The 10,979-nt window shown below is 45.0% G+C and overlaps 1 protein-coding gene across 6 annotated transcripts in view; it reads left to right on the top strand.

The window, feature by feature from the left end:
• DCUN1D4 (defective in cullin neddylation 1 domain containing 4) overlaps positions 1 to 10,979 on the top strand; it is a 133,504-nt gene that overhangs the window by 101,376 nt on the left and 21,149 nt on the right. The gene's annotated exons all lie outside the window — the stretch shown is intronic.

Raw genomic sequence — 10,979 nt, 5'->3', positions numbered from 1 at the left:
ACACCCGGTAAGAACTTGCAGGCACCCACATGGCGGATCGCCTCTGCCATCAAGGTCAAGGGCCAGTGTCTGAGGACCCGGCCCAGGGAGTTCTTCCGCTGAATGGGGAAGATCCTTCCTCTGCCCATCACGCCTCCGCCACGGGCTTGCTGTTCAGGACAGAAGGGAAGTGAAACCTTGGAACCTGCCCATTCTGTTCTGAGAGGCTGGAAGAGGTAAGGAGGGAGGAGCAGGAGGGCAGAAGGGAGACGATGAGACCAGGGTCCCCCGATGCGGGGGAGATGAGGCCAGGGAAGTGCTGAGGGGATCAGTCAGGACTCTGGGAGGGAGGCTGGGGGATGGGGGCTGGACGCTTGCTTTCCAGAGCTGCTCTTTGTACCATGTGGTGTGGCTCAGACGCAGACAGTCCCACAGGGCCCCAGAAAGGGGTGTGACCTGACTTAGGTGCCTCCCCAGACTCCTCTGGCCACGTGGACCCTTCCCATCCTCTGCCACTAGCTAGCCGAATATCACTGCCCGTAAGCCTTACTTTCTTCATCCACATAATAGGCTTAAGAACGGCACCTATCCATCATGTAACCACTTTGTGCCTCTGGTGCCTCATCTGCAAAATGAAAATAATAATATTACCCATGTATTCCCTCTACCCCACTTTATTGTTAAAATTGATATACAGACTGTTTAAGGTATACTGCGTAATGGCTTGACATACATATTCTGAAATGATCATCACAGTAACTTCAGTTAACATCTATCATCTCATATAATATCACTTATTCCAAATGATCACTGGAAGGATTAGGTGAATAACATGAATAAAGCACTTAAAACAATGCCTGGTGCTAAAAGGTACCATGTAAGTGTGTTATTGTTACTCTATTTTCAAATTAGATTTGCTTCATCGAAGTTTCTTTGTGAAGCATAGAGCTTAGGAAGTGAATATATTTAAGTGTCATGGAATTGTAGCCTTTTATTTATTTACTTATTAAATATAATTTATTGTCAAATTGTCTTACACGCAACACCCTGTGCTCATCCCGACAAGTGCCCTCCTCAGTGCCCACCGCCCATTCCCCCTCACCCGCACCCCCCATCAACACTGTTTGTTCTCTGTATTTAAGAGTCTCTTATGGTTTGCTTCCCTTTCTGTTTGTAACTATCTTTTCCCCCCTTCCCTTTCCCCGTGGTCTTCTATTCAGTTTATCAAGATCCACATATGAGTGAAAATATATGGAATCTGTCTTTCTCTGACTGACTTATTTCACTTAGCATAACACCCTCCAGTTCCATCCACATTGCTGCAAAAGCCAAGATTTCATTTTTCTCGTTGCCAAGTAGTATATGTAAACCACATCTTCTTATCCATCCATCAGTTGATGGACATTTAGGCTCTTTCAAAAGGTTTAGACTAGATTATTATTTTTTTAATCCATTTCATCTCTAAAAAGCTACAATTTGGAAATTATGGAAAATAGCCAAATTGTAGCCTTTTAGAGATGAAATGGATTTTTAAAATAATTAATCTAGTCCAAACCTTTTGTGTTTTAAGTGGCAAAACAGGCTCTGAGGGGCATGTCCAAGATTATCCAGGCCATAATGGCAGGGCTGGGGCTAGAGTCCAGTCCAGACCTCTGCCCAGTTTGCCACACTGTGCTCCATACGTATCAAATATGGCACCAATGTGCCAATGGCTGTGATTAAGCCAAAGTCTTTCCCACAACAGTCAAGCTCGGGTCCAGAAGGCAACACAGAAGCTTAAAGACAGAATTTGGAAATTACCCCCAATGCCAGCACCATCCTCCGTCTTTGGCTTTGGAATACCTATTGAAAGCTGGTTCTTTAATCTCATAATATCAAGAGATGTTAGTTACATAGCTCCCCCTCTGTGCTCCACCCCTTGCCCAGAATTCTAGGGATCGTATACGAAAGTTCCTTTAATTCTTCCCAAATGAACTCTCTCTGTACCATGCCTTAATTCTCCCTAAGAAGTCTCTTGTGCAGGGAGAGTTTATATAATATTCCGCTAAGGTCAAACACAGTTCTCTTTTGGCACCTGATATTAGTCATCAATCTTTGAACTCTGCTTTTACAGCCTGCTGAGCTAAAACATGGAAAACTGTGGGTCTGTTAGAGTGCTTTTTGCAAAACCTCTCTTCCATTCTTTCCTTTTTTTTGCCACTGTTGCCTTCCCAAATCGGACCCTTTTCGCTTCCTGGTGATTGAAAAGGGGTGCAATAGTGCATTGGTTAGAAGGGTCGTTCGGAGGGAGACCTGGCCCTAGCTCTGTCACTGATGTGCAGGGAGGTGTTTCTGGGGAAGTTCCTTAATCCCTAAGCAGACCCATGCTAGAGCTGGCTCAAACTGGCACTGGGGAACAAATTTTGTGCATCTTTTCCCAACTCTTTTTTTGGTGACTTCTTGTCGGCAGCTTGAAATTCACCTTGGGGATGTTTTACACCAGGGACGCTGGCAAACGCTACAAATTAGCATCCCCCTCCCTCCAGCATTTGCCAGCACACCTGTGCCTCTAAGCCTTCCTTCTTCATCCACGTGGTGGGAATGATGATAGTATTTACCTCCAAAGAGCTGCCGTGAGAGTTAAATGAGAGAACGTACAGGCACATCTCAGAGACCTTGCGGGTTTGGTTCCAGATTGCTGCGATCAAGCAAACAGTGCAATAAAGCAAGTCAAATGAACATATTGGTTTCCCAGTGCCTATAACAAGTATGTTTACACTATACTGTGGTCTATTAAGTGTGCAATAGCATTATGTCGAAAATCAGTGTACATACCTGAATTTAAAAATATTGCTAGAATGCTAACCCTCATATTAGCTTTCAAATCATAGTCTTTTTGCTGATCTGGGGGTCTTTCCTAGAGGTGGAAGGCTGCTGCCTGATCAGCGCGATGGTGGCTGAAGGTGGTGGTGGCTGTGGCAATTTCTTCAAATAAGTCAGCAATGACATTTTCCGCATCCATGGACTCTTCCCTTCACCAACGGTTTCTCTGTTGCACGTGATGCCGTTGGATAGCATCTTCCCCACAGCAGAACTTCTTTCCAAATTGGAGTCAGTCCTCTCAAACGCTGCTGCGGCCTTATCAGCAAAGTTTATGTAATATTCTCTGTTCTAACTCCTCTGTGTCATTTCACCAGTCTTCACGGCATCTTCCCTGGGAGTAGATTCCATCTCGGGAAACCGCTTTCTGGGCTCATCCCTGAGAAGCAGCCCCTCCTCTGTTCACGTTTTGTCCCGAGACCGCAGCAGTTCTGTCACACCATCAGGCCCCGCTTCTCAGTCTAGGTGTCTTGTTGTTTCCACCACATCTGCAGGGAGCTCCTCCACGGAAGTCCTGAACCCTGCACAGTCCTCCGTGAGGGTCGGGATCAACTCCTTCCACACTGCTGTTCATATTGATATTTGTACCTCTCCCCATGAATCGTGGATGTTCCTAATGGCATCTAGAATGGTGGGTCTTTCCAAAAGAGTTTCAATTTACTTTTCCCAGATTAATCAGAAAAATTGTTTACGGCAGCTCTAGCCTTACAAAATTCTTAAATATTTCTTAACTAAAATAAGATATGAAAGTCAAAGTTACTCCTTAATCCATGAGCTAAAAAATTGATGTTGTGTTAGCATGCATGAAAACACATTAACCTCATTATATGTCTCCGTCAGAGCTCTTGGGGGACCAGGTACCTTGTTGACAGGCAGTAATATTTTTAAAGGAAATTTTTCTGAGCAGCAGATCTCAACAGTGGGCTTAAAATATTCAGTAAACCATGTTGTCAACAGACGTGCTAACATCCGGGCTTTGTTGTTTCATTTACAGAGAACAAGCAGAGTAGATGCAGTGTAATTCTCTCTCTTTTTTTCAACATTTATTTACTTATTCTGAGAGAAAGCAGGGAGCAAGAGAGAATGGGGGAGGGGCAGAGAGAATCCTGAAGAGGCTCCTTGCTGCCAGCACAGAACCCCATGCAGGGCTTGAACTCACAGGCCGTGGGATCCTGACCTGAGCTAAAACCAAGAGTCAGACACTTAACTGACTGCGCCACCCAGGTGCCCCAATTGAGCATAATTCATAAGGGCCCTAGGATTTTTGAAATGCTAAACGGGCATTGGCTTCACCCTAAAGTCACCAGCTGCACTGGCCCCAAAACAGTCAACCTGTCCTTTGTAGCTTTGAGGCCAGGCCTTGACTTCTCTCTAACAATGAAAGTCCTAGATGCAGGGTCATCACAAGACTTTGATTTGTAAAAAATACGGTATCTGCAAAGTGCAATAAAACAGCTCAACAAATTGAGGTATGGCTATGTGTAAAATACCCAGGAAGCATCTGGCACAGAGCGCTCCTTGAGGTTGCTGTTATTATCTGCCTCCTAACTAGCCTAGTCCCTCCTAGCTATTTCTGTTCTAGCCCATCACTCATTCACTCAACAAACAGTATATTCAGCAATTCCATGCTCCATCCTCCCTACATCAATTTTCTCATGTTTTCCTACGGCCTAAGATAACTTTTCCCCAACTCAACCATACTGCAGACGTATTCTGAATTATCGACTCTGTGAATGAGTGAGGAGGACAGAAGATCTGAGTGAAAGGAAGGAAACTCTAGAGTAAGTGTAGCTGTAAAAGCCTGCTGCACTACCTCGGAGACTAGTCTTTATTCCCGCCTCTTTCACTAACTCTTTACTGCCCTGGCACTGTGGCATTCTCCACAGCCCTCTGTTTACGCATCTACAAAGCATGAGCAGCCGCACCTGTGTTTGTGCATGAAGAGAGGTGCAGGTGCACGCACACACACACACGCCGCCACCACCACCCAGCGTGGGCAGGATTCTCAAGTTTAAACCAGATGGTGGTCAAAGCCTCTCCAATGGAAGGTGCTGCCTGCCATTCAATTCTTCTGGAATGTTCTCCAGGCATTTTGCTGTCTATTCTACTTCCTGTTTGGCTTCCAGCTTTCTTGTCTGTCAAGATCATCACCTCCTGGTGGAAGAAGGGAAAGGAGGTTACACTGAGCCTGTGCCCACAAGATGCCAAAAAGCCATGGAGCCTGAATGTGTACAAAAACTCACTTTTTCCTGAACTAGCCGGTTATTTCTTTGGTTTGCTGGCTTCAGAATGTCTGCGTTGTGATTTGCTGCAAGAGTGGAGGCAGGAAGCTGAAACTGTTAACTGTCTTTACTTTCAAGGTTTACAAGGCTAATTATTTATGCCAGGGCTCCACACACCCCCTTGCAAAGAGGGAAGGGAGAGGTGTTTTTCCACGCACTCTCTCCAACTTCTCTTTGCCCACATCCTTACCACAGCTTACCTGGCTCTTCCCTGATCTTCCCGCTGGCCAGCTGCTGGCTCCCTCCTCCTGGCGCCCCCTACACCCATAAACCTTGCCTAGATCACTTGGGTTTTCCTAGCTAACGGGCTCCAGATACAGACAAATCTCCTCCCTCCTCAGAGTCTGGAAGATTTCAGGAGGAGCTATTAGGAGCTTAAAGGGCAAGCTGGTATTGAGCTGCTATTCACCAGTATGATTGTACTTGTCATAAAGATATTAAAATGTTGTGCATTACATCATCTCATGTAGAGAAAAACTCTAAAGATTCTGCCCAGCCCCCCCCCCAAAAAAACCCCTGTTAGATGTATTAAAATTCAGTAAAGTTGCAAATTATGAAATCAACATGCAAAAAAAAGTAGCATTTCTATACAGTAATAGCAAAATATCCAAAAAACAAATTAAGAAAACAGCCCCATTTATAATAGCAAAATGATAAAATACTTAGGAATAAATTTCACCAAGAGTTTAAATATCTGCACACTGAAAACTATAAAACATGATGAAAGAAATTAAAGAAGCCACAAAACAATAGAAAGGTATCCTTTGTTCATGGACCGGAAGAATTAATAATATTAAAATGTCCTACTCAAAGTGATCTACAGATTCAGTGCAATTCCTTCCAAAATGCCAATGGAATATTTTTTCTGGAAATAGAAATAACAATTCTAAAATTCAGTAGAACTTCAAAAGACCCCAAGTAGTCAAATCAATCTTGCACAAAAAGAACAAAGCTGGGGGCATCACACTTTCTGATTTCAAAATTTACCACAAAGCTATAGTGATCAAAACGGTACGATGCTAGTATAAAAACAGACATATGGATCAGAATTGAGTCTAGAAATATGTCCATGTATGTACAGTCAGTTGATCTTTGACAAAAGTGCCAAGAATACACAAGGGGAGGAAGGAGTGTCTCTTCAATAAATGTGCTGGAAAACTCGATAGTCATGTGCAAAAGAATCAAGCTATACCCTTATCTCACCATATACAAAAATCACTTAAACATAAGACCTGAAACTATAAAACTACTAGAAGAAAACATAGGAGAAAAACTTCTTGACATTGGTCAGGGCAATGACTTTCTGGGTTTGACCCCACAAGCACAGGCAACAAAAGCAGAAAGAAATAAATGTGATTGCGTCAAACCGAAAAGCTTCTGCATGGCAAAGGAAACAGTCAACAGTGTAAAGCGACACTCCACAGAACAGGAGAATATATTTTCAGACTATATATCTGATAAGGGGTTAATATTCAAGATACATAAGGATCTCAAAGAATGCTATGGCAAGAAAATAGGTAACTATTAAAAAAGTCAACATAGCTAAATAGATATTTCTCAAAAAGAAGGCATTAAAAAATTCATTTGTCTTCTCTGGAAGATAAATTTTAAAATGCTCCTCATCAGGGTGCCTGGGTGGCTCAGTTGGTTAAGCGTCCAGCTCTTGATGTCAGCTCAGGTCATGTCCTCAAGGTTCATGGGTTCAAGTCCCGAATCGGGCTCTGTGTTGACAGTGAGGAGAACATGCTTGGGATTCTCTCTTTCTCCCTCTCTCCCTTTCCCTCCCCGACTTGTGCTCTCTTTCTCTTTCAGAATAAATAAGCTTAAATAAATAAATAAGATGCCCAATATTACTAATCATCAGGGAAATACAAAGCAAAAGCACAATAAGCCATCACCTCACACCTGTTGGAATAGCTATTATCAGAAGGACAGCAAGTGAAGGCTGAGATGTGCAGACAGGGGAACCTTGTATGCTGTTGGTGGGAATATAAATACCCCCATTATGGAAAACAGTATGGAGGTTCCTCAAAAATTAAAAATAGATCCATGTATTCTGATCTTGTAATCCTCCTCCTGGATATACATCCAACGGAAAGGAAATCAGGATCTCAAAGAGATATCTGCCTTCCCATGCCCATTGTCACATTATTCACGATAGCTAGGATCAACTTAAGTGTCTATCCACAGATCAGTGAATAAAGCAAATGTGGTACATGCACACACAGATATGATTCAGCCTTGGAAAATAAGGAAATCCTACTATTTGAGACCACATGGATAAACCTGAAGGACATCATGCTGAGTGAAATAAGACCAAATACTGCATGATCTCACTTCTATGTGGTATCTAAAAATGTCAAACAGAAGCAAAGAACAGAATGGCGGTTGCAAGGGGGTGAGGGGTGGGAGGAGGTGATGTTGGTCAAAGGGCACAAAGTTGCAGGTATGCAGAATGACTACGTTCTGGATCCAGCACACAGCGTGGGGACTATAGGTAATCATGCTGTTTTGGAAACTTGAGAGCGTACACACCTCCCCAAGTGCCGTGAAAGCCCCCCACCAAAGGCAGAGCAAGTGCTGAAGCAGAAGGTGAACTCCAGACCCCTGCCCCACACTCAGCAACCATCCATTTGACCAATTGGTTCTTATCTTTAAAAGAGTTGACTATTGGGGCGCCTGGGTGACTCAGTCGGTTAAGCGTCTGACTTCAGCTCAGGTCATGATCTCACGGTTCGTGGGTTCAGGCCCCGCATCAGGCTCTGTGCTGGTGGCTCAGAGCCTGGAGCCTGCTTCGGATTCTGTGTCTCCCTCTCTCTCTGACCCTCCCCTGCTCACGCTGTCTCTCTCTCTCTCTCTCTCTCTCTCTCTCTCTCTCTCTCTCAAAAATAAATAAAACATTAAAGGAGTTGACTATCACCTCACGCTGAGGGGAAAAATAAGATTACATGTTCCAGAGTTCAGATTCCTACTTTGAAGTCAAGAGTGGCCAGAGACTGTCAGGCTTCCATGGGCTGGGGGACACATCTGCGCTCCCCCCACGCCCCCATCTGCCCCCGTGTCCTGGGTAAACCCCCTTGGGTGCTGAGGCCAGAGACGCTCCACTCCTCCTTTTCTGTCTCTTGCTTAGAACCCGGGCCCCTTTCTAGAAGCATGAGATGCCTGGCCCAGTGGTTTCCAAACAGCCCTGAGGGGCAGGGCCCGTCTGTGAAGAGGGTCTTTTGAGCCTGCTAAGAAGATATGACACATGCAAGAGATATGCTTTTGTGGAACGACTTGTGTTGTGTTGTGTTTTCATAGAAGAAAATGGTGGCGTCCTTTACTTTTTAAAATATTTTTATTGTGAAATACACATAACATTTTCCATCTTAACCATTTTTAAGCGGATAGCTCAGCAGTGTTATGTATGCTCACACTGCTAGGCAACCTGTCTCCAAAAAATGTTGCGGTCATACAGAACTGGAACTCTGTATCCATTAAACAACTCCCATTCCCCCCTTCCCTCAGCCTCTGGCAGCCACTCTTCTACTTCTGGTGTCTGCGAGTTTGACCACTCTAGGTACCATTTATGTATCAATGGACATTTAGATGGCTTCTACCTTTTAGCGACTGGGAATCATGCTGCTATGAGCGTGAGTGTTAAGACCTCACTCTCAGTTCTTTGGGGTATGTCTTCAGGAATAGAGTAGCTGGATCAGAGAGTAATCTTCGTTTTAATCATTTTATTGTAGACCAGTCAAGTTTCTGTACCTTGTTCATCATTCATGGCCCTGGGGCGCAGATTCATCTCATAAGGCAGAATTTCCAAGAGATAATATCACAGCATCACTCATAAAATCCAGCCTAGATAATATACATAGAGATGAAGCCACGTATCAGTGGCTGGTTTTGGAACCAGTAAGAACGTGAGGAGATGAGTTGGTGTGTCCTTTCAAATGTTGTTATCTTGAAGGCTGTAAACATATTTTAATGACTTCGAGAACGCATTCCTGTGAACAATTCCCCGGGCAGTCGGTCGCAGTGCATTCAGAATGGATGTGATTTCTGGAAATAGCTGAAAGTGATTCAGAGCCACATCTGGTGAAGATGATTGGAACCACGCAGGGAAATGCTAGTTTCATCAAAAAAGAAGCTATGGCTACAAAACAGGATAGCTGGCTTGTAAACCTTTCTGAAGGCGATTCCAAGAGGAATTCAGAAATATTTTGAGCGATGAAAGCATTCCTTGTAGAAGTGGGTAGGTGCACACCTTGACGGCGCTGGGGGGAAGCTGTACGTGTTCACTCTGCTGTGAATGTTTGGGGGGCGGGAGAAGCAAAAAGAAAAACATGGCTTCCCAAGGATCCCTCATAACTTACCCTCTTGGGACACCAAACGCAAGGTGACAACTCAGAGGCCCTATCTTGGCCCACACTCGGGTTTTCTTTGGCTTGCAGAGTATTTTTCTTAAAATACTCTGAGTATTTAAAGGGGGAGATTAATATTTTTTGGTCTTAATTTCTGGCTAATGAAAAAATCAGCAGAATTATGCCCTATTAGCAGGCATCCTTGACAGCCAGACTGCCTGAGTCTGAGTCCCAGCTCTGCCCCATTTGACTCCTTTGACCTTGGAGTTCCGTAACCTCCCTGTGCCTCAGGGTTCTAACTCCCTAAGGAGTTTTTTTTCTCATTTGAAAAAGAGGGATAATAATCGTACCTCATAAAGTTCTTGTGGGCTTAAAATGAGGCTTTCTCTCTGCCTCAATGGTGAAAGCTGGGAACACTGTGTCCTCTTTTCTGCAGGGGGCGACAGTGACTGGCCTGTGGATCCAGGGCACACACGCCCCACTGCACACGGTTCCCAGACCGTCCGCTTGGCTCGTGTCCATTACCTGCCCGGCCCTTGTGGGCCTGTGTAGTCTGCGTCGTGCCTTAGAATTGTGGAGCCAGTCGAGCAGAAACATTTCAAGATAAAGAAAGAATTCCCTCCCCTTCACAAAGTCCATGGAGGGTCGATTCCAGTGCTCCCAGACCTGCACTCCTGGCCTGCAGCAAAGGCTCCTGCCAGTGCGCCAGTGAATTCTAACAGGGCACCAGCTGGCTCACAGCACACGGGTGTGCAGAGCAAGTAGAATTTCTTTCTTTATCTTTTACAGGTATTCTTTGTGGGATAGCAGGGGCCACTTAGACTTACCATATAACAAATAATGAAATAAATGAAATAAGTGAAAAATATTTACATTTCTTCTGATGTTAATTGTGTTCTCTTTGTTTACTATTTTAATCTGTTGAAAAGTAATTGAACTCTCCATCAGGAATGGGTGAAGCAGGGGCGCCTGGGTGGCTTAGTTGGTTAAGCGTCGGCTCAGGTCATGATCTCACGGTTCGTAGGTTCGAGCCCTGCCTCAGGCTCTGTGCTGACTGCTAGCTTGGAGCCTGGAGCCTGCTTTGGATTCTGTATCTCCCTTCCTCTCTGCCCCTCCCCTAGTCATGCTGTCTCTCTCTCTCTCAAAAATAAATAAAACATTAAAAAAGGAATGGTTGAAGCAGTCTTCTGGACTGACTTCGCTCTGATTTTTGTTTTCTCTCCCCTCATTTCTTCCAGCTGGTATCTGGGTACATGAGGGCCATCCTCTGTCTCCAAGACCTTGGGGAGAAAGGATTCTCGCTTTGCAGGAGGTGGTCTTGGACCGCCCAGTAGCCACTCACCTCGTTGTCGTTCTTGGTCACTTGACTTGGCTTTGTCAAGGTCTGTCTGTCCCTCACTGCTGCCACCCCTCCCCCACCACGCAGGCAATCACAGATGCTTAGGTCTGACTGCCCCCCCCCCCCCCCCCCCCCCCCCCCCCCCCCCCCCCCCCCCCCCCCCCCCCCCCCCCC

This window comes from Suricata suricatta, chromosome 1 (assembly GCF_006229205.1).
Source record: "Suricata suricatta isolate VVHF042 chromosome 1, meerkat_22Aug2017_6uvM2_HiC, whole genome shotgun sequence".
Lineage (NCBI taxonomy): Eukaryota > Metazoa > Chordata > Mammalia > Carnivora > Herpestidae > Suricata > Suricata suricatta.
This window is presented reverse-complemented; position numbering and strand designations above follow the sequence as displayed.